This window comes from Cydia splendana, chromosome 11 (genome assembly GCF_910591565.1).
Source record: "Cydia splendana chromosome 11, ilCydSple1.2, whole genome shotgun sequence".
NCBI classification, from domain to species: Eukaryota; Metazoa; Arthropoda; class Insecta; order Lepidoptera; family Tortricidae; genus Cydia; species Cydia splendana.
The window spans coordinates 17,402,248-17,427,277 of record NC_085970.1 but is presented as its reverse complement, the minus strand read 5'-3'; the positions used below and the strand labels follow the sequence as shown (position 1 = coordinate 17,427,277).

The 25,030-nt window shown below is 36.7% G+C and overlaps 1 protein-coding gene across 1 annotated transcript in view; it reads left to right on the top strand.

The window, feature by feature from the left end:
- The first annotated feature begins 1,200 nt into the window (after positions 1-1,200).
- Positions 1,201-25,030, top strand: part of LOC134794967 (E3 ubiquitin-protein ligase goliath-like) — a 118,954-nt gene continuing 95,124 nt past the window's right edge. Inside the window, exon 1 of the mRNA XM_063766839.1 lies at positions 1,201-1,516. The gene's annotated coding sequence lies outside the window, so the exon portion shown is untranslated. The remainder of the gene's footprint in view (positions 1,517-25,030) is intronic.

The following is a 25,030-nucleotide window of genomic DNA, read 5'->3' as shown; positions in this document are numbered from 1 at the left end:
TTGTATTATACTGAAAACTTTGTGAATGCGCTTTATTAATGTCTATTTTTTTATTAAGTTGTCAGGGTTTAATTTTCAGTGTATATTTCTATATGTAAAACATTTTTTTAATAAATAAAATAATACAATGTTATAAAACTTATAAACATAAATATGCCTTTTATTTAAATTAATTGATAATACCACAAACAAGGGGTAATATTTGCATCTTTCATATATTTCGTGATATGAAAATAACAAATATGTTTATCAACAGAATTACTACCTACCAATACCCGCCAGGCTAAACCGGTTGTCAACTTTAGTTCCATTGGTACACAACGACGGCGCCACTAGTATAAACGTATAAACGGTTGGGGACATTTTTTTGTATGGAGTTACCGTTCTTCTCCTAGTGAGTATTATATTCTTTGGTCCTATGCTACCCTATACTTCTTACTTCCTATACCTTATTTCTAATGCAAAAAAAAAACGAACTATAGTTATGTCTCGTAATGTTTGTAGCACATTGCTGCTCGGTAAATTTTCAAAAAATAATTACATTGTTATATTTAAAAACTTCTAAATTAATTATTACACGGATGAATTCTATATCTGGGCTATAACCGCGAAAATCGAAGTTCGAAAATTGCGGACACTTTTCTATGTCATTCTAATTACGCCTTCATTGGAGTAAAAGAGAAAGATCCCCGCAATTTGCGAATTTCGGTTTTCGCGGTAGCCCCTCTGGTTTGATTTATTGCCCATATTGGATATACACATTGTATATACATAATGTTTAAAAAAAAAACTTAAACTCAACAGGGAAATTTTAAGAATACAGTGGTATCACTACGAATTAATCAATCATTCGTTGTCCTACTTTATATATGACACCGTAAGATTGTAAACCCGTTAGTTTATAATCTAACGTAGGTTAGGTTAGGTTAGATTATAATCTCCCTACCGTCAGTTTATAATGTAACTAGCGAGATTATAATATGACGAGTGTTTACAATTTTACGGTGACATATACAAATTCATATCTTTTGTCTCTTTTGAAAGCAATGAAATAGTATATAGCTATCCTGCTGTCAATAAATAAATGTATGTCATTGGTTGGAACAAAGAGAACGAATGGTTTGGTTCCATTTCTTTCATTCGTTCTTATTCGTTCTATGCCGGTTCGAATAATCAACAACTTGCAAAATGTTGTTCATTCAATTTCAATCAGTTTTGTTTGAGAACAGCGGCGAGCGAGACGTATATCGCTGTTTTGTGAATACCGTGCGTTCGCAGTTCTTGTAACAACGATAGTAAGGATTTGGGTTTACTTGTATGATTTCTTAATATTTCACATATCTGTGAGTGGCTATGATGACTATGGTCAAAAAATAAACAACACAAGAGTGAAATAGACTAAAAACAACGGCTAATATTTGTGTTTTTATTTTGTGTCGAGGCGAAACTATTGCTTTGAACTATAAAACGAGAAACGGAATTGTGACTGCTGTTAAATCATAGTATGATACACATTGTAAGTACATCTTCTTTTATGTATTCTTATATATATTTCTTTGTATACACAAAGAAACCTGTAGATCGTAAACCCCGCCCGGATTTCGGTCTCCAGTACCAAAGCGAGAGTGTGTTGAGAAAACAGTTCATATTCGTTACTATTCTTATAACTTACCTCAATCTGACCACTATAAGAGGCAATACACAAAAACAATCAGACTACCCTTTAATTTTGAAAATGTAACGTTCATCTAAATTGATTACAAGTTACATTGCCGAAATTTTAGTACTGAATATGTCTCTATCCTTATGAATTTAGCTGTTGATATGGTAAGCCACATTCAAGTATTATTGTGACTCAAATAAAAAGAGAATTATAAAATAACAGTAAAAAATCTACAAATGAATATGCTGGAAGTAAACATTTAAAAGTCAACATTGAAATAGGTAAATAATTATAAACTTTTGTTGTCTGAATGCTCTGGCATCAAATTACACCAACATGTTTATTAGGTACTCATCATCTAACTTGCTATTTACCTACCGTCCTACCTATACCTTTGTTCGCCAGGACAAAAAACTTAAATCTTATTTAAATATTGCAAAGGCTTGGGAAATTCCTTTTGCAGCTTTTCAGGTGTTACAAATAAATATTTATTATAATTATAATAAGTGTTATAACATGAATACATATCAAAAAACTAACTGAAAAATTAAAATCATCATCATCAGTCGTTCCCTCAATGCTGAGGATCGTGACATCATGTCCTAATGTTGCTGACCAGTCTCTTCCAAAAAATTCAAAAATTAAAATAATTAAAGCTAAAAAATTTTAAATATCTGTCTTAATGTTTGTAGTCACAGGTTTCCTTATTTAATCATACATTGTAAAACTACTTCATTACTTATCTAGTTTTTATTAATATATTTATAAGTTTACAGTCTAGGTACTAGTCTAACATTGAATTGTAATTTTAAACCAGTTTCCGAAACTACAGCATCATAATATGTATAATTCTAATAAGACTTTCATTCTCGTCTTGTCTGTGTACCTATAATGACGATCCTGCCTGAATTTTTTGGATTTTTTTTTGACAATGTTTTTTCCTAATTTTTAATAAGCAGAAATGTCTGCGAACGATGCTATTAACCACCCAAAACAAACAAAACAACCACCCAAGGCAGCAATTTTTCCACTTTTAAATTTATTCTAAGCTTAATGCTTTTTTTCTTCTCTATACAGCAAAACTGAGGTTAGAACCCACAATTTTTAACAGCCACACACATGAAACGTTAATCAGTAACCAATGAACTCATGATTCTAGTGTTATGTTACCGAAACTGCTGATTGTATAATAGGAGAAACCAGTTGAGGTTGCACTGTTGCCAGCGGAACCTGTTTATTTGATATAACATACAGAATAGATGTATAGTAACATAGATACATTTATTATTTGAGAGTTAACTTACTGAACTAGTGAGCTACATCTACAGTTGTGATTCAGATTATTACTAGTGCTAATTGCTAGTCAGATTGCAATATAAAAAAAAACCTACTAAATTTTAATGGGTAATAATTAAATGGCTCGTTAAGCCAGTTGAGGGTAGATAAAAACATTAAATGATTAAATTATGTGGGTTATTGTTGAGTGACTGATCCAGGCGGTTTTGTAATTGCTTGGTTAACCAATAAATGTTATAACACTTATAACTACCCGAAAATGTATAAATTGTTTGTTTACTTTTTTAAATACCTAAAGATACAGAGTATACACATAGAGTCGGACCAAGTTAACTCTGCATGGCATATGAATTTATAAAGTGTGGTAATGGCATCATTAATGTCAATTTTTTTATGTAAATATGATGTTAATAATGACACTCTTTCACTTTGTTCTGTTCACTTTGGTGCAAAGTTAACATAGACGGACTATCTTTAATCTTATTCATATTTATTTTATTTACATTCTAAGATTAGGTTGTTTATACTGTTTATATGTAGTATGGAGTAAAATATATTAATTTTAAAAATTATGATGATTAATTATGTAGGTAGTGGCATTCCTCTTTGACCCCACAATTTATTAAAAGAATAAGAAACAATGAATACCTAAATTTTTAATAATGTTTCTAATTTTAATGTGTATTTTTCCACAACATTATACATTTGTTTTTAAAACATGTAAATAATAAGTCGTAATGTAAATATACCTATCATATTGTTTAAAAGACAAACATAAAAAACATAGGTATTGATATGACATGACACAGCTGTCACGGCTGTCCTGAAGTTAGGCCAATGACTGATATTTGCTGATATTGACAACACATGCTATGCTATGATACTTACTTTTTTTATTTATATATATTTTTTTACTTTCATTATTTAAATTTTATAAAGGACACGTCAAAAAAGTACCAGGTTAAGAGTGACCTCCTTTCCCACACAGTTGTCACTGATACCGACGTCCCATTATACTGATCCTTCGGCACCGAATACACTAGTGGCTCTGTGAGCTGTAGACCTCGCGAGCAGAGCTTGAAATAACATGGTGCTATGAGCTTTAAATACACCGTGTTTTTTTTGATTTCCGTTAATTTCAAGGGTGCATTCCTGAGCTTAAATCAAGTAACTTTCTCAAAGACACCGATGTTCTAATTAAGTCCATTTCGGAGATAATCCATAATTTATTTTTTTACTATAAGGCCTCTACAAGCGTGTACACTTGCCTTAGGGCCGGCTTACATATTGATTAGTGTTTAGAATGAGTTCATACATTTGCTACTAAACTTAAGTACAATCTCGGTCGATTGATGTACGAAATGACATTGATATGTCACAGATTTCAATTGTTTGGTTGAGTTAAATGTAATGCCCGTGTTACAACAACGCTATATGCTACATTTAATTACTTTTTAAACAAAAAAAAAACAAAAAAGAAAACAAAAAAATTTTTTTTTTTGAAAATTAACTATGCCATTTAGTTCTTATAAACGTACTTAACTATACCCCGAAGTTAACGGAATTCAATAAAAACACGGTGTATAGTAAATTAAAGAAAAACAATACGAAATTTATGTGTAAAAAAATACAAAAAGTTATAATATCCCAGCATACAATTACTGGGGATCGAACCCAGACCCTCTGTGCAACCAGAAAAAGCGAACGTTTACAAACTGAGCCAAATAGTTCTTAGATGGGTTGACGAAATTTAGCTACTCCTTCTCAAATTAAAATTAGTTAAAATTAAATATCTAAATACCGCCTAAACCAGCGATAATTTTTTTCTGCATTTTTTGCTATTAACTCTGTAAACATGTCTCAAAAAGAAAAAAGTCTTATGATATCGATACGACTATTTGTTTAGGCGCCAGGTATCACGACTCCGCCATTTTTAAAAATTTCGAAAAACCGGATTGACAAAAAAATTTTATTTAGTCATAAAATTCGGTCACAAAATTTCACGAGAATCGGTTAAGAATTGCGACCTGTAGAGGAGAACATCCGGACATACGAAAGCAAAATGCCCGAGTCAAAACGTAGACCTTCGCTTCGCTTCGGTCAATAATAGTACTACCGTACAGAATGGACGCTTCCTACAAATCCGAAGTTTGACAGCGGTTCAAGGTCGAATCATGCTATCCCTTTCTGATATATGGCACTATCCCTTTCGGCTATTTAGGGTTGTTAAAATTCATTCCCCATCTGTGGTCGTGACGCAAAAGGACTCGGAGCAATGCTGAGCCGAACGGAGCAGAGTTTACCCGAAGTCAGGAGTGTCTCCCCACTGCCTTCGGTTAGCAATTGAAAAAAAAAAACAGCCAGGGCGCCAGTACAATTGCAACTACTTCATTTCCACTTCCTGATCGCCATTGGCCATTGTCGTGAAATCAATTAACTTTTTCAACAACAATTGATTCACGTATCGTGTTTTTTTAATTGCTAGAAGCTTCATAAGATGAATGACATTGGTTACAACAATTATTGCACCTACTCTTATGTAATACCTATAATGGTAGTACATACTTTGATGAGGGTCGACTTTGTCGTAAAGTGACCTCTATGTGTTGGCTATGCTCTTTAACTTTGTCAACTTCAGTCACAATGCTTAATTATTTACAACAATGTTAAAGTGCTTAAAAGCATCCTACCCTTACTTAATCTACAGTTGATGAAAGCTATAAAGGCTCGTTCACATTTGACTCGCATCGCAGGAGGCCTCGCAGTCAGCAGTTTATCTGCCATAGTGTAAACGCTTTTTAGAGTTCCGTACCGTACCCCAAGGGTAAAAACGGGACCCTATTACTAAGACTCAATTGTCCGTCTGTCCGTCCGTCTGTCTGTCTGTCACCAGGCTGTATCTCATGAACCGTGATAGTTAGATAGATTTCTGTTGCCAGTGTTGCCACTATAACAACAAATATTAAAAAGTACGCAACCCTCGGTGGGCGAGCCCGACTCGCTGGACGTACTTACTGGACGCTAACCACTAGCCAAAAGCTTGCCGTGAACTGCATTATGAGAGTTTTATGTGCTCTTGCCTTAATATTCTAAAAAGGTTTAAAAGGTTAGGGTTAGGAGGGGGATTAGGGGGTTAGGGTTAAGGTTAGGTTCTAAAGGTTTTGCAGTCTTAATAATAGGGTCCCGTTTTTACCTTTTGGGTACGGAACCCTAAAAAGCGTCATGCAAATCAATTTCCAAACCTAGTTCTATCGCTTGTTCCTATACGTTCCGTGTACTTTGTCTATTCTTCGGTTGTTTATTTACAACAGCACATATTCAAAAGGACTTGTTTTCTGATGAAACTATAAATGTTTCTTACTCAGCTGCCCAGCCTTCTACCCATCGGGGTCGCACGAACGCTTATCGAGGCTGGATAGATTGGCGATTGTTTTAACGTATTTACTGCAAAGTAGAAAAGATGACTTGCAGTTTACGAAAGGATGATTTCATTTCAAATCAATGACATGTCAATCACAGGATTTAAAGTCAACTTCTAGAGTTGACAGAAAGAAGCACATACAGACAAAACTGTTACTTAATTGTCGCACATTTATCACTCAGCACTTATAATTGTGTGAGTTTGCGCGTAAATACTAGGAAATCGGCGTGCTATGTAAAGACAGATTTGTCATAGTGTCCCTACATCTACCTAATTGAAGCACAGAGTGGGCTTCAATTGAAGGATAGCTCTCCTATTCTCCTGCCGAAATTACGTTAACAACTTCGACAAAGTTATTCCTCCATTTGACCTCCAACAAACAATTCTTGTAAATTAAAATATTATAATTATTCTCTAATTAGTACAGCTGGTGTATGAATAATTCGGCCGTTTGGGCTGCCTCATTATCCTTTACAATCACTTGGCAACAAAATTTTCCAGGAATGTTAAAAGCAGAAACTCTCGTCTTGATTATACAAAGATGTTACTCTAAAGTCTAAAACAGTGTTTTTCTATCTTTTTCATAACGCGTTTTGGTCTAGTTTCGGCCGAAACCGACACATCGATCGGACACAACTGAAAATACAGTTTCGGCACGGCCGAAAGGCTCGGTAGTTTTTCGGCCGAAGCCAGACCGTCGGCCGAAACATATAAAATCATGTTTCGAATCCTGCCGAAACCGAAACTTCGATCGGACACTAAACACTAAGGTACCTACCAACCCGCAGTAAGGACTCAACCCGCTAGCTCCATCAAGCTGGGCGGTCTGGTGTAAACGCCCTAAAGCTGCCGCGAAGTTATCGTGCATCAAGTCACGTATTGTCTGCGGATATGCAACCCGGCCATCATGACTCACGCCACGCGCCCGCGCAGACAGATGAACTCAGTTTCTAACTTAGTTGCTTAATTTAGGAACCTTTGAAGCTGTAGCACCTATAATTGCCATTTAGTTGCTTTTCGACTATCTTCTAGCAACTTTTAAAAGTGGCCACTAAGTTATCTTGCATCAAGTCGCGTAGTGTCCGTGAATATGCAACTGGGCCGGCCAGATGGTTTAAGTTTCCAACTTGATGATGATGATGATGATGGTATCCTGTTATACCTCATCAGGGACATAGGGCTCTCAGAAGGGTTCTCCACTGTTGTCGATCCTGCGCTGTCTCTACGAGTTTTTTCCAGTCGAGGCCAGCGGATGCCACCTCTATGTTGACTGTGCGGCTTGCGCCTCCAGGTGGTACGTGGACGACGCGAACTCGAACTCGCATGCGATTTTAGTTACATTGCGGACTGTGGATTACGTCCAATTCAACCGACCAATCAAAACCCGCAATGGTATGAAACTAGCATGCGAGTTCTCGCATCGTCTAAATCAGCCCTTAAGCTCCGGCTTTATTTTTATACTGTAAAGATAGTTGGATCAAGCAGATAGGTAGGATAATGTGGCCAATCGAACTGTAATTTTAATATCGTCGCTCTCACTAGCCAGTACCAACAGTCCCCGAGGCCGAAACCGGCTAAGACAGGATGATGATGAATCTTAGTATCTGGGGTAAAAAACAAAAGAGTTTTTAAACTTTAAAAGGATTTGGAAAAGCTGGTGTCCTAGCGGTAAGAGCGCGCGACTTTCAATCCGGAGGTCGCGGGTTCAAACCCCGGCTCGTACCAATGAGTTTTTCGGAACTTATGTACGAAATATCATTTGATATTTGCCAGTCGCTTTTAGGTGAAGAAAAACATCGTGAGGAAACCGGACTAATCCCAATTAGGCTGGAAGGTCAGATGGCAGTCGCTTTCGTAAAAACTAATAGTGCCTACGTCAAATCATGGGATTAGTTGTCAAGCGGACCCCAGGTTCCCATGAGCCGTGGCAAAATGCCGGGATAACGCGAGGAGAAGAAGAAGAACAACATAATTTGTTTAGTTGAAATGATCTGCGAATTTATAAACAGAACATCCCGTTGTTGACTTTATTTATCATACGTAAATAGCTCTCAAGTAGTTTGTGGTCCCTAGCAAAAAATTAAATTTTGTCGAGTGGTTCTTTCTCGAAAGGTTAAGAACCACTGGTATAGATATACATTGTACCGACAAGCCAGAAAGTGCAGTTAAGAAAGTAGTCCGTCACGACTTGTCGTGCTAATAGCCAAGTTCTCGCATACCTAGCAGTGCATGCTTGCGTTGACGGATAATCGAATCACGGCGAAACCCGACCGGTGCACCGAATCCTATTACGTTTTAATTCTACGGTTATGTCACTTTGCGATCTGGGTTGACTTTAACCTTATAATCCTAGAAAGTTATTGCTAGGATAGTTGACCGGTTGCTATAAAAAGTCCTATTTCTAAAACTGTTCCCAACTGATAGTCCTCAGACAGATATAAAGAAAATAGAGCGAGTGGGTATCTAATAGAAGTTTTGTATGTAAAACTTGTACCCGCTCTAATTTATTTTTACTTATTACAATTTTTAGCAATGAAAACTAGTAACAGACATAGATATATCTAGATGTTTATTATGTCAAAATGTTATGTTATTATGTTACAGTGGAAACTGGATAAGTGGAATCGCAAGGGACCGGCTGTTTAGTTCCGCTTATCCAGGTTTTCCATTTATCCAGTTTTCCACTAAACGAGGTTCAAATAAAACATTTTCTCACTTACAGAGGCTCTCGCTAACAGAGGTTGTGGATGCTAGTAATGTCGCTTATAGAGGTCACGTATGGTATGATCAAGACTTAAATAATCCTCTTTTATTAAATATGTATGTAGATATGTATGTATTAACAAAAATAGGTATGTAATCCTGACTTTAAAAAAAGCAATACTGTAAATAATCCACAGTACCTACTCGTATACAATTTTAAAAATTACAAAAACAAAATCACTCCTAATATTTATTTATGCAAGAGAAACCAGTATGGTTAAATAAATCAATGTACCGATTGTACTTTAATGCAAAAAAAACTGAACGATGGGTGATCTCATACAAAATACGTAGTTAAAACACGAACCATAATGTTAACGAAACAAACTACCCTCCTTGTGACGGTTTATTAAAAATACAAATTTTATAACGCCGAGCTATTCCACTCATAGAGGTTTCGGAGACGGCTGCTTCCAGTTACAGAGGTAAAAATAAGAAATTTTCGAAAAAATGGATTCCGCTTATAGAGGTCCCAAAATTCCACTTATAGAGGTAATTCGTTGCCAAGGGACTGAAACCGAGAACTTGGGTCCACTTAAAGAGGTTTTCCACTAACCCAGGTTCCACTTATCCAGTTTCCACTGTATTTCATAATTTAGTTTCTAAATGATAGCGTCTTTTATGGCGGCGGATTCAAGTGACTTAAAACATCTTTCAAATTGTAAGAGGCCTTATGATAATCACCGGCACTAATAAATATATTATTACTAAGAATTAGAGATGTCTTTCTGACGAATCTGTCTTCTCTAATTCACTTATAAGTGTGCCGATCCTGAAATGTTTATTTGTTACTCTCACTACAAATTATGAATTTCCAAGTATTCGCGTTAGTCGGAACGGTTGCCAACAACCAATAAAACGGCCATGGTTTATCTTTATACAGGTCAATGGTTTCCGGACCGTAGAGTTGAACGACACCGGTCTAAATTCGGCTTGACACACATTTGCGGATAACTTTTATATCATAACTTAAGTCATAACACAGATGCGGGCCTAACGACACGAGATAATTATGCATGTTTATGTTTAGTATTCATGAAGAAATATGCTTAAGAAGTGGAGACATAATATGTTAATGTTCAATTTTCTTTTTGGGTAATGGATAATGTAGAAAGATGTTTTCCCTGAGTAATGTATGTAAGTATACTACTTATGGTTTGTGGAATACATATGTTTACGGGTATGCTTGAGCAGTTTGGAGAGTTTGTTCCACTGTCGAGTGTGGAACTGTGGAATCTGCATTTACCAGCAATGTTTTCAACAGATTTGAAAAACGGAGAAGATTTTATGAAAAGTCCGTAATCGGTTTGTATCATGGTCTAATAAAACATGGTCTTCTCTTCCCAGATTGACACGGGCCTACGTCACAATAACATTGCCACTTTATTTGAACATAACATGTTACATGGGTACATTATACCTATTGTTAATAAGTTAAAATATTTCTTTATAATTTTATAATTTTCATTTATATGTATTTTATCTTAAATTTTACAATAACACGTCATTTTTAATTATTCGTTAGCAATATCTTCCGATTCACGAAATAAATTTCAGACGTTCGGGTAATTCTGTTTACACTACTGGCAACACAGGATAGCGCTCTCACATTTGACAATTCGGATCTAGATTACTTCATGCCCTGACCGTCATCCTTGTCGAACGCGTGTTAATTGTTATTTCCTTCTCGCTCAGTGTCAGCAGTCGCAGTGTTTTCCAAACTTTTCACGTCGTAAGCTTGGTAATTAATGTGTAACTGTGAATTAGTTTTTCAAACGTTTGTCTTGTATAGATAAATAAAGTTTAATTTAAATTCTAATGATTTGTTTTATTTTACTATGTTTCTACATGAATAACTTAAAATTAATGCCGTTAAAATAATTTTCACCGTTGGTTAAAATTCTCCCACATTTTAAAGTTTGAGAACCTGTAAACAGCATGATGACGTAGGCCCGTGTCAGTTAGGTCATACGCGAATCTCGGAATAGAGTACCAGGCGGAGTATATTATTATACCATGGGTTTGTATATAGTTGTAAACATTCTACTTGTTCTATTAATAATGTAATACTTTTTGGAGATAAATGTAAAGACGGGAGTAGAGTTAGAGTAGTTAGACCAATAAAAGTCTGCATCGATTTTGATAGCACACGCAGTGCAAGTGTTATTTTAAACGTCATACTTCTATGAAATTATGACGTACAAATAACACTTGCACTGCGTGTGCTATCAAAATCATTGCAGACTTGTCTTGGTCTAACTCTAGTGGTCTTTTTAATCCTTGCTAGTAGGATTATTTGCATTAAACGAAAATACAATACGCTGTATTCGATTATTAACTGGTTATTGCTTATGAAATGAGTTGTAGTACTTGTAGTACGATTTCATTTTCGAATAATTTCACTTTCGTTTTAGTTACGACGTAAACTCTAGTAGGCGTGAATCTTGCTATTGTTAGATAATAACTTGATTACATCACGTTTATTTATTATTTAGTTAGATTTGAAGATTTTTTAATGTTAGGTAATATTATTTACAATGGATATAATGTTTACGTTGGCTGAATACAACCGACGACGACGATGACGACCGGTCTGGCCTAGTGGGAGTAGTGGGTTGGGTAGTGACCCTGCCTGTGAAGCCGATGGTCCTGGGTTTGAATCTCGGTAAGGGCATTTATTTGTGTGATGAACACAAATATTTGTTCCCGAGTCATGGGTATTTTTTATTATAAGTATGTATGTATTTAACTATTTATCTATAGACAATCAGACAAAAGAAATATTTACCGATTATATTAACGTGGCGGACAGCAGTGTACTTATTATAAATATTATAATCTTTGAATCAGGATTCCAGTCTTTGGGTAAATTTGTCAACTAGCTAGATTGTCTAAAGTTACCAAACTTGACGGTATACCTAAACGAAGAACGAGAGATTGACCATAGCCTTCTGAGACCTAGAAGCAATTGTTTTGTTTTTGAAATTGGAACCCTTAATTACACAATAAAAGTTCAAAATAGATTTTGGAATATGTACAAAAAATTGTACGCAGGGACTTAGAAGGATAGTTGGGAGATTTTGGACTACAGTTCGGTGATTTTACGGTATTATAATAATATAGTAACCGCAACGTTGCCAACGCCGTACATTTGTCGAACAAAGGATGTTACCACAGGGCAAAGGTATTGTTTCCAATCCGTCGCGCCTGGCATAAGATTAAGAAACTTCCGGTTGAATATAAACAAACATGGCCGACAGGAAGTGACCTCGAAGGACTTGATATGGTTCGACCTGGAACCAGTTATGCTGATCGGGTTATATTGAAGTGTTGATTTATGTAATGTCATTTTAGGATTTCGAGATGCCGATTTATAAATTTATTTTACCACAAACATGCTTCCTTTATGATAAAATGTTTTTTTTTGGCAAATGGCGCCGGCGTTTTATGATTCCTCGGCCTCGGATTTTTGTTAAGAAATCTCTTTGACAGTTTTTACTGCAATCGGACAATAATATTTACTCTGCCCTATAATATTTTAACTCAAACTTATCATTTTGTTAGTGTTTTTTTTTGCCATGACTCACTAAGGGTTGTCCGCTCGGGAACCGAATCTAAAGAATTAGGGCTAGCACTAGTTTTTACGAAAACAACTGCCGTCTGACATTATAACCCAGAGAGGAAACTATATCCTATTGGGATTAGCCCGATTTCTCCACGATATTTCCTTCATCAACAGCAGATTGTAAATATCAAATATCAGATGATAAATAGCAGATGATAAATCTCGTACATAAGGTATCAAAGTCTCATATATCGCACGACTTAACGTTAGGCGACCAAAACTAATTTAAGCCCCACTGTTGTTATAAGTTTGCCTTTAAAATACGTCTCCCAAGTGTGAAAACTTTAAGCCAATCTTAAATTACCAAAGTTACAGAAACATGGTCTGAAACGTGAGTTCCACAAAACAAACTAATATAGTAGCTGTGTTAATTACTTGAACACCACGAACACACAGCACGTGTTTCGTTAAAACAGGAGTTTACAATCAGCCATTTGTGTTTAATATATGTTAGTTTGGTGATCTTCGATTAGTAAAGTTTTTATTTATGTAACGAAAGGCGCGGAAATGTAGCCCTTAGCTTAGACGGTTTTTTTGTTAAATCGACTTTATTTAAATCTAAATGTCACTTTAGTATTAATTTTTGCCCCCGATGGATTTCAGTCGATCTATCTGTCTAGTTATGAGTTTACTTTCAGCGGTGGTTCCTAGATACTCGTAGGTTTATAAGGTTTAGTGGGGTAATTTTGACACTGGCAAATATTCATAAAACCTGAAACAATTGTCTAGAAACACTTACACAACTGTAACTTACGGTCAGCAGTAGAAGTTGCTAAGCGGGCGAGGTGTTTAAAATGATCTTGACACGACTTTATTTTTAAGAGAATAAGAGCGTGTTAAAGTAATTTTTAACACCTCGCCCGCTTAGCAACGTCTGCTGCTGACTCTATTATAATAATATAGTTGATTCTTTGACAGGTTGTGATATCGAATTAGTTGTGACACGACTGCACTAATTTTCTATGAGGTGCATTTCGCATAATGAAACTCAACAGTTCTCCGGGATCACACTATCCATTTAATTTCTGTTCTGTCATTTCTATACACTTTAGTTCTAGTTCTAGGTATTTTAATTTTTAATTAAATTTCTGCTATTTCAAACCTCGTCGTGATCGCCCGATCGTGCTTCTATTCGCTTTCAATGGCGATTTTATTTGTTTAACCGTTTATGGCGTAGGTGCTATATAATGAACACCCAAATTAATGCCAGGGCCAGTTCTTGTGTACACAGATTTTGTTAAAGGTTTCAATAAGGCTTTAGTTTATGCCGATGTGCGTGTGTGACCGCGAGTCTAAGCTAAAACGACCTGGGTATAATGCAGGGCTCGGAACCGGTATTCAAATACCTGTTAATATCGTTCCCAAACCGTTATATTATTTCGTTCATTAAAAAACCGGTTAATTGATGGAACACGAGCTAAAAAATTACGTTCTCTCTCCTAACCGGTAAGAAGAGGGAACTGAATTTTATGGTTCGCAAGGAACGATATAATACCGGTTACTCTTTGCTTTCGGAGACGCTCGGTTAACTCGTTGTCATACATGAAAGAGATAGCAAATACTTACTCGTTCTATCTCGCTTCGATATTTTCAATTTAGCCGGTTAATTTCGTTCCACAAAAACGGAAGGCGAACGAATTTGGCATAAATAAATCAGTATCTCAATAGAACAGTTCTTTAACCGGTATGACACCGGAATGAACGAAACCGGTTTGAAAAATTTTTTTATATAAGACCAACAAAGGATCAATTTCGTTAGTGACACATTTTAATAAAACGGTTTCCGAGCCCTGGTATAATGTTCGTCCTATTGTTACACGGAATGGGTAATTCCCTATATTTTAAACCTATTATTCGTATTATAAACTATCAGCAGGCCGTATAAATAATAAATTGTTATTATCGTATATTTATTCTCCATGGTATATTCACTGTCAAGTCAACCTTGATTTATCATATTATAAAAAAAATTAAAAGCCATAAGGGCATTGAACTGTAATGAACAATATCTTAAAACCCGGAAATATCCGATTTTTATACATACATACCTAACCCATTTATATCGTGAGTATGAGTATCATGACCTACTCGGCCTCAGATACGAGTAGGCTAATATTAACCTGCAATCATAATGAGCAAGTCATATCAAAGTTGCGAGTCATGTGACTAAAAGGCTTACACTTAGCGGTACATATCTGGTTTTATTGATACACTTACACAATCAGTTTGTTTGAACAGTTTGTACGTATATGTGTACTTTAAATATTATTGTCGGGTAGTGTTTTTCTTATGTGTACCTTGCGTAAATTTTGAACAATTTTTACTTGTCCGTTTATTTTCATTTTACTGTGTGTCTGTGTGCCTGAGATATTATGTGCGATTTATATGAAGTTTACGTTCGTTTTAGAATTTATCAACTTAAAGGTAAGCTTATGTTTGATTTTGCAGTTGATTAGTTATTAATTATTTGTGATTAAGAGCTAAATTGTTCAATACCTTGATTTAAACTTGATTTTCACATATTAAAATTAATAAAACGGGACTTAATCGCGTATAATTAGGCTACGCGTGTAATTATTCGCAATTAAGTCCCGTTTTGATAAATAATAATGTTAATCAACTTAATGATACACGTCTTAAATTATATATAAATTACCCAAGTGTATAGAATCTATCTCATAAATTAAAATCAAAATCTTAACTTAAGAGCCTTAGCTCAAAGTCACTCTTACTTTATCATATTCAAGTGAATTAGGTAACTAACAAAAGCTGAAAGGCCTTTCATCAGCATTAAGTAATTATACTGCCATGTTCTACTTATTAATTTAATAAATATCTACCTGCTTTTTGCTTAAAACTCTTAAAAGACGAGGGGTTTTCGGCAGGATTAATTTTCATTAGCTTGTAATTTTGCACTGTATTGCACTTCGCACGGGTTAGCAAATTATAGACCTAAACTTTCCTCAAGAATCACTCTATTGATAGGTGAAAACCGCATGCAATCCGTTCAGTAGTTTTTGACTTTATCGCGAATAGGGTTGCCATATGGAACAATTAAATGTCCTGGTAAAAATCCGGACATCACCCTAAAAATCCGGACATTTCTTGTAGCAGAGATTTGGCGTAACTTGAACTACGCCCCGGCGGCGCGCTGCTCTCTGCGGTGTACTGTATCGTGGATCTACTTCTCCCTTTCCCTTCGCCCGATCCCGTAGCCCCCTCCCCGGGCGCGCATTTTATTAGGGCGAGCGAAGCGAGCCCTATCACTAATCGACGAACTATGCATTCTTGTGGTACATTTTACGGAAAAACTACTGCACTGTTAGGTTTGAAATTTAACATAGTAATTTAAATTCATGTCTAGATGTGTTATCAAACATAAAAATATCATTTTATAAACCTAAAAAAATAAAATAAAGTAATAACACTTTGTATTACTACTAGCGCCATCTGTTGGCAAAATGAGGAATTAACATTCGTGCTAATGTTAATTATTTCTTTCTCTAACAGATGGCGTTAGTAATAAATAAATAAATAAATATTGGACATTCTTATACAAATTGACTACTTAAGAAGGCTTGTGTTGTGGGTATTCAGACAATACGATACCTATGTGGTGTTTTCAAGTTCAATAATGTCGATGGCGCTTACGCCAGAATACCAACGTGGGTACAATTTTGGATTCAACCCACCTCGCTTCACTTGGTTTGAAATTCCCATTTTAACAATTAAGTTTTTGTGAATACCTACTAGAACAATCAATCTTGCTGTATATTTACTGCGGAGGTCAATTTACTCGTATGTTTTGTGACGCTGACGATGTGATGATCAGTCATGTTGTGCATGTTTGTGTCTACACAACACAAATTTAAATCGGGTATTTTCAGTTCGAGATACAGTTTTGGCGCCATTAATTTATTACGTAAGACGATTTTGGGGTGGAGGGGGGTCGAACATATCTTATTTTTTCTTACAAGGGGGTGGGAGGGGGTTTTCGTAGTTCTTAAGTAAGATCACAAAGATGCGATATTTTTTTTAATTTCTATGAAATTATGACGTTTAAAATAATACTTCCACACTCTATGCTATCAAACACGGTGCAGAGTTAGCTTAAACGAGCTCAAGTACCTTTGTACAGGTACAAATAAACATTCATAAAAATATTTTTTTGAAAAATAATTATATTGGTGGGTGGGGGACGGGGTCAGCTTATTCTTATTATTTCTTACATAGGGGAGGGAGGGGGTCAAAAGCTGGCAAAAATTGTCTTACGTAATTAATGAATGGCGCCTTTAGTGTTACTATTGCTTGGAACTGCTAAAATTATAAATAAAGATAAGCATAATTAATACAAACTTCAGTGACTTAGGGCCGATACAGACGGACTACAACCCGACTGCAACTTGTATGGGAACTGCACGCCAATCGAAACGTCGGCGTGCAGTTCAGCAAAATGACCCACTACCCTGGCAGTACCTAGTGGAACTCATGTTTGGTGTAACAAAGGCACATTATGGTTTGGTCATCCGACTCATCTTGATGAGCACTTAGGAGAGTAGTACCCAAGATAGAGCCGATGCCGAACCCTGGCAGTACCTAGTGGAGCTCGGGTTTGATGCAACATACATAGACACACGCTGTTTTGGATATCCGACTCGTCATGATGATCACTGGGTAGATCAGTACTTTCAGTACCCAAGATAGCTGATGCTGAACCCTGACAGTGCCTAATGGAGCTCGGGTTTTATACAACATAGGCACACGCTGTTTTGGTCATGCAACTCGCCTTGATGAGAACTTAGGAAAGTAGTACCCAAGATAGAGCTGATGCTGAACCCTGGCTGTACCTAGTGGAACTCGATCAGGTTTGATGCAACATAGACAGTATAGACACACGCTATTTTGGACATCCGACTCGTCATGATGAGCACTTGGGAGAACAGTACCCAAGATAGAACTCATGCTGAACCCTGGCAGTACCTAGTGGAACTCAGGTTTGTTGCAACATAGGCACACGCTGTTTTGGCCATCCGACTCGTATTGATGAGCACTTAGGAGATTAGTACCCAAGATAGAGCTGATGCTAAACCCTGGCTGTACCTAGTGGAACTCAGGTTTGGTGCAACATAGGCACACGCTGTTTTGGTCATCTGACACGTCTTAATGAGAACTTGGAAGAGCAGTGCCCAAGATAGAGCTGATGCTGGACCCTGGCTGTACCTAGTGGAACTGTGTGTGTTAGTTTATGTGCGGAGCAGCGTGATTACCGCCAGTAGGTGTCCAGACGGGATAGTTTTTCGATCAATTGTGTGGAGTGGACGCAAAAATAAATTCAAGAACATTGGCTCGCTGACCCAACATTATGTAGGAAAGCCAGTTGGGTTTCTTACAAAAAGTACTGTGCGACCGTGTAGGATGTAATAAGCACTTATGAAATTGTATATTACGTGTGGATGATATTGGCAATTGATTTTGTCGTCTGGACACGTTTTTAAAGGACAAAGTAAAAGCTGTAACAGACAGTCGTACCGGACAGCAACCGGTTCGGTACGTTAAGGGGCCCACTGATTAACAGTCCGCCGGACGGGATCGACCTGTCAGTTGTTCGGAACTGTCAAAATTTTGTTCTAACTGACAGGCCGATACCGTCCGGCGGACTGTTAATCAGTGGGCCCCTTTAAGGTAGAAAACCTCCGCGAGCCCTTACAAAGCTCTGCTTTTTGCTAGTTTTTATAAGGTCATTCCTATAAATCCGGACACATGCCAAGTCCGGCCGCAATCCGGACAAAGGGTCAAAAATCCGGACATGTCCGGACAAATCCGGACGTATGACAACCCTAATCGCGAACATACAAACAGACAGACGCCGCGGGGGACTTTGTTTTAAAAAGTGCAGTGATAATTGATTATACGTATTTGAATTTGACATAGGTCGATTGTGGTTGGTGAAACTGGCCATATATACAGATATACAATCGACTTAGCAGAAAAATCGGAAACTTCCAAAGAAAAATTGTTCTAACGGAGACAGGCGGTATGGCGCAACCCAAGGATCACGACGATCGGTCGGAGGATATCCTCATCCAAAGTTTAACTGTGATCTTGATCAGATATCAGGTCGGCGGTCATTTTGAATTCCTCAAGAAACTTCCTGTCGAAGCAGATAACGGTGCTACGACCATTTGTGTCTACGACCTTACGTTACGACATAGTTTTGAGTTGAAATTGGGCTGACTAGCCCGATGAAGTATGAAGTCATAAAAACGAAATAAATAGCATGAAATCGGATGAAAAAATTACCACTTCCAAGTACAGTTGATGACGGCAAAGGTATAACAACTCAATGAGATATGGCTTGTCATCTCTAATTCGATTTGATGTTAACTTCTGGATTCTGTACACAACTACAAAGATAATCTTAAAATAGCAGATCACTCAAAGACTGGTCAGAATCGTCCTGGATAACCTTAAGTGCATAAGGCTGCCAACTTTTCCCTAGCCACATGGCCTCGCGCTCAACGGCACATTTCTAAAACACGAGTAATTCTGATCTTATCACAATTTATATAAAAACGCGCAAGGTTTTATCCTCCTTTTCCACAACTTCATCTTATTGACTTATGTAATGTTTAAGAAATAAGGGAAAAATAAAACGTTGAAGAAATCATTGCATCACCAGTTGGGAGAGTTAGGTATTTTGGGCCGAAGCCAAAAAGTCAAATTTTCGATTCGATACTGAGCGAACTTTCAAGTGATTGTGTTATTATATGTATAACAATATTAACAATGTCACCATTAACATGGCTATATGGTTTCATAAAACTATTAAAGTTCGCTTGGTAGAAAAGCCTATCTTACCGTAATCGCTCTAGTACATATTAAGAACCATAATTCCTTTTATTTCATGTATCAAAACTATCGTCCAAGTTTTTATTTCTCCTTAGCGTTTACATACAAATATACCTAACACAAAAAGTCGAAAATTATAGGCGTGCATTATGATGCCTTTTGATAGATAATAAAAACAGTCTGCCTTTTACTATAGCTACGGAGCCCTTTACAAGCTTGATCGTCACTTTCCCAGTTTATGAGGAACAGTTGCGAGCTAATATAGCTCACTGCACGGGGTCTTTTTTTGTCGCGCCGGGGGCTTACTAAACATAGCTCTTATTAGCCAGCACATAAATACAGTGTTATTACTTGTTAAAAGTACCCTTTTGTGGGTAGGGGAACCATATGGGCGCGTCCGTGTGGCTGGGTAAACATAAACATAGGGTTTTTATGAAGGTCATTCAACTTAGGCCAATTTATGTTGTAATTTAGGAGTTGCAAGACTTGCAGGGGATCCGAAGGGCCTTTTGTTTCCAAGTCCTTTCCAAGATTCGTTTGTTGGTTGCTTGACTTGCTTGGCGAGCCATTTTCTTTAAATAATTAATTCTTTTTCGATTATTGGTAACGCCATTTCTTCAGGCAATCATTTGATAAGCTGCCGCTTTTCTCCCAGATAAAATGTCTTCATTTTCTATTTAACTACCTGTGAACAGAAAAATCGTCGGGTTTTCTTTACTGATAAAGGTTTCAACCTATACTTTTGTAGTATCGCCCCTGGGATTGGACGCTGTATTAGTTGAGAACTCCAAATCTAGTGTATACTCGCACAGTAGCGGATTTAGCGGACTTAGAAACCTACATAAAGGTATCATTTGCATTGACATTACTTATAATCTTGATAAAATATGTGACGCGATTACGACTTTCAATCCGATAGCTGCAGTTGACATCCGAAATATCAGAATGTCACCTTAGAAATACTCTCACTGGGTTCAAGCCCTTCCCAAAACAAAAGCCTAAATCTTCATTTGATTGGATTTGACTAGAACAACCTTCATTTGATCGTTCTGCTTTGCATACACATAAGGTTTGGAGACTCTACCCACGCTTACCTATCCGTAAATTTTTGGCTGCGGTTGTAGTATGGATTTATCGACTGTCACCATGCCTGTCACGTTCTAACAAGTATGTAAGTGCGAAAGTGACAGGCGATAAAAATCCTACCATGCTTCAGCCGCAGATCGCCATTTCGGTCATTAGATCCGATAAGATATGGCATTCGTTTTAGTCCTTACAACTAACGAGGATGAGTAACCAAAGGATGATTCAAAGCTTAAGTAAGGCGCGGCAGACACTTGTTATTGCTTTAAATTTATTGTTCCGTTCGTCATTGGTGTTATACGCATTGTTATTATGACTGAGAATTAACTTATACATATATACATAAGTACTTAGTTTATTCTTAGACTTGTGTTTTGAAGTGGATACTTATTTTTTTGCATTACAGGGGATACAATTAACATTTTTTTAAATGTAGTGTGGCAGTCTTTGTTTAAATTTTATGATAACAAACGCTTGATAAGTCAAGAGGCAAGCCATTAACGTCCATAGAGTAGAAGCAACATCAAAGAATCTACTAAGAATTTACGTTTACACAAAGTGCTTTTTTTTTCTTTGACCCTCTCCCGTAAAGCTTATTAGCATAAAACCTACTGCCTCCTCTTCAGTATGTTTCCTTTGTTTTTGTCCTTTACTTCGCTATTCTAGTCTTTCATCTCGCTATCAAACACAAATCCGCTACGGAAGCTTAACTAAACATTTACAAAAAACTATGTAATCTACTTAGAGAACTGACCCTTGGTAAAGGTTTTTCGCTTTGACAAAATCTACAAAGTCTCAAAGCATGTTTTAATAGGTACTTTTTTTGTCTCAGTATTGAGACTCAATCACATTGAGGTCAATTTCTAAGGTCCGCATGACCGGAAGTGTCATTGTGTCACAACTGACAACAATAAAGCTTATTGTCACTTTTTCCACTTTGTCACGTGCTCGGCGCCCGCGTGATGACTTTTAATCGAATAAGCCTGACGCGGCCTTTCAAGATTGAATTAATCAAGATCTGTTGAATTAGTAATTGATGGTTCTGTTGTCTGCTTCTATTGCGCCGCGAAGCTTAATGGAATAACTGTCAATGCAAATTTGTAGGAATTTAAAGAGAATTACATGGAAAAGCTGTTTCCATTCCAATTGTAGAAGCTCAGGTGTCAGTAAGTTTTCTTATTCGCTTAAATCCAATCAGACAAACCAATTTAGAACGGATTTCCGTTGTCCGATTGAGCTGAAATTTAGGATACTTACGTAACTTTGGAGACGAGGTATCAATCTCTGACGATGGAGACGAGAGTTGACCATATAATTGCCTTTCTGTAACTAACAAAACCTGTGTATCAAATTCAGTGCCGTAAGAATACTCTTGCTGAGTTGTAGATGATTAATAGTTTGAAGAAAAAAAAACAACGGGTTGCACTCCGGGAGTGCCGGCAGAAGTGAAAACTCAATGTCATTGTAACAGTTTTTCGATCAGGTCACGTGTCCGTCTTACGAAGCGTCTTACGTCTTACGCTGTCGCAAGTTTAACATTTTTTCCCCATCACAAAAAGTGCACAGCGACGCTAAAGAAGTTTTCACTTCAAAAAGTGCAACCCGTTGTTGCACTTTACTTTACCCTTACATCTACTAATCCTTCTCGTATTTGAACACTCGCGCTTTTAAGAGTTCACACATACCAGCAGTTTGATAATTAAACAAATATCTTAACTCATCATCTTCCTCGCGTTGTCCTGGCATTTTGCCACGGCTCATGGGAGCCTGGGGTCCGCTTGGCAACTAATCCCAATAATTGGCGTAGGCACTAGTTTTTATGAAAGCGACTGCCATCTTACCATCCAACCCAGAGGGTAAACTAAGGCCTTATTGGGATTAGTCCGGTTCCCTCACGATGTTTTCCTTCACCGAAAAGCGACTGGTAAATATCAAATGATATTTCGTACATGAGTTCCGAAAGACATTGATAACTACGAGCAAAACAAACATATTAACTAAGGCATCATAAAATCACGCGAAGCTAATCAAACCATCACGGGAGGCCTATTAGCATGCTGTTTGTATAGACGCTACCAAATGTTGATTATGATCGACATGTTATGCAAGCGTTGAGATACCAACATGAATATTCTATGCACGCTACAAGTGTGTGGTTAGAATTAGATAAGTATACTAACGTTTGTAGGAGTGTATTTAATGAGATAACTCGTTGTGAATTAATGTTACTTTTATTTTTATGGTTCTTCAAGTTTTCTACAGTTTACGTAAAATAATTCTTGAAATATTTTTAATAGTGATGCTGATGTCATTAAACTTTGATTCCGATTTAGTCTCGGCCCGCGCCTCCGGCCGCATATTATAGGTAGAAGTCGTTAAAATACCCGCCTCTCCGCTGCTCTTTAGAATATACATACTTCCGTAGGTATAACATTCTAACTTTCTAACCCTATAGGGGATGCATTCAAGGATCGATATCGATCGGGATTAATGACTTTTACAGGTTTTAAACTATCTACCTATTTCCCAAATCAATATAATTTTCATCTAAACATATGTATGTGTCTAAAGTATGTAAGTACTTTCACATTCATAATATTAGAAGGATATGCAATTTATTATTTTAATGGCTATTATAATCAAGTTTAATTTTCAATTGTTGGTGTCACAAATGTTGTAATACTTGTAATATATTATCAATACCACCAAAACGTGACAAGTGCTTACGAGTATTACAGTTGTATGGTTTTTTTACGGCGTTGTAGTAAAATTTGCATAATAAATTGAAATTACATTTTTACAGCTGTTGTAGATTTATTTTATTAGCTATGCATGTATGATATAATACTTATGGACACGCTTCACTTCATGTCACGTTTAATTTTCATACACATGTTTTTCGCCCATTTACAAAACTTTCATGTTATTATTGTCTTAGATAGTAAGATCTTGTTTTTACAAAGATTCAGGAATTGTCAGTTAACAGCAGTGTGTCTTTGGGTACTGCAATGTTTGAGTTGTGTTGTTGCGAATAAAAAGGTACCGTAACTGCGTAAGGTAAGGTACGGTAGGTAGGTATAAGGTAGGTAAAAAGGTAAAAGGTAGGTAAGGTGGTAAAGGTAGGTAGGTGAGGTAGGTAGGTAGGTAGGCGGAAGGTAAGGTAAAGGTAGGTGGTAAGGTAGGGTAGGTATTACAAAAAAGTGCACGCATAATAGTCATTTACGATACAAGTGCGGAAAAGAGGAAATTCGAAATAAGTGGCGATAAATTAAAACACGACCGAAGGGAGTGTTTTAAATCGACACGAGTTGCGAATTACCTTTTCGCACGTGTATCGTACAACGTTTTACAGTACATATGGCCCTTTAAACTTTTGACATCGCACGAAAAGTGCTATTTTAAGCACTAGTGCGGGAAAATAGGACCATATGTACTGTAAATATGATTTTTAATACAGTTGCTCACAAAGTGCTACTTTACGTAGCTGTTTAGCGTGCGGAAAGTTGGTTATGTCGAACTAGTGCTTTTTACTTTTCCAATTTTTTTAAATTTATACTTGTTCCAATTCACGACTACTTATTGATGAGTGTTAATATTAGTTTCCTTTAAACGTCGTAATCAGCATAAAAACCTACTGTTAATGTAAGAATATGAAAAATATACATATTTCATATTTTAATACTTACCTCTTCATCATTATAACACGTTTATTTTTTAATATTGAATATTGAAAATTCCGTTCTTAATAAGGTGTCTGAATGGAACGGAATAGCTGCCAAACGCCCATAGATATAATATACTTAAAGACGACGTCTAAGCGAGCTGTCACTGTTACCACTTTTGTTTAGTGTACGATTAACAATGTTTTACTTATTTTTTCGCAACTGTATTAAAAAACGTCGTTCGATACACGTGCGGAAATGTCATTCTTCACTCGTCCCGAGTCTTCCCACTCGCCTGCGGCTCGTGGCAAGATATCTCGGTACTCGTGAAGTAATGACATACCTTCCGCACTAGCATCGAAATGTACTATTTTAATATACACCCAATAACTTTGTAGTTTAATGAAAAGTAACACAGAATGTTCGATAATCCTTTATTACATCACCGTCATTTTTCCGATCTACTCGTAGTTCTAGTTTCTAGTTCAAAATGTAGTTAACGTTTGCATATTCCACTAAATATTTTATTTTCCCACAGAGCCTGCCTATAAGTGAATTCCCAATACTCAATAGTACCCGGCGACCCAGATCGCACGTACCATCGCCCACCTTGTTAACTGTACTGTGGACCTTATGCTTTTTGTAATAAGGTCCACCGTTGTACAGTT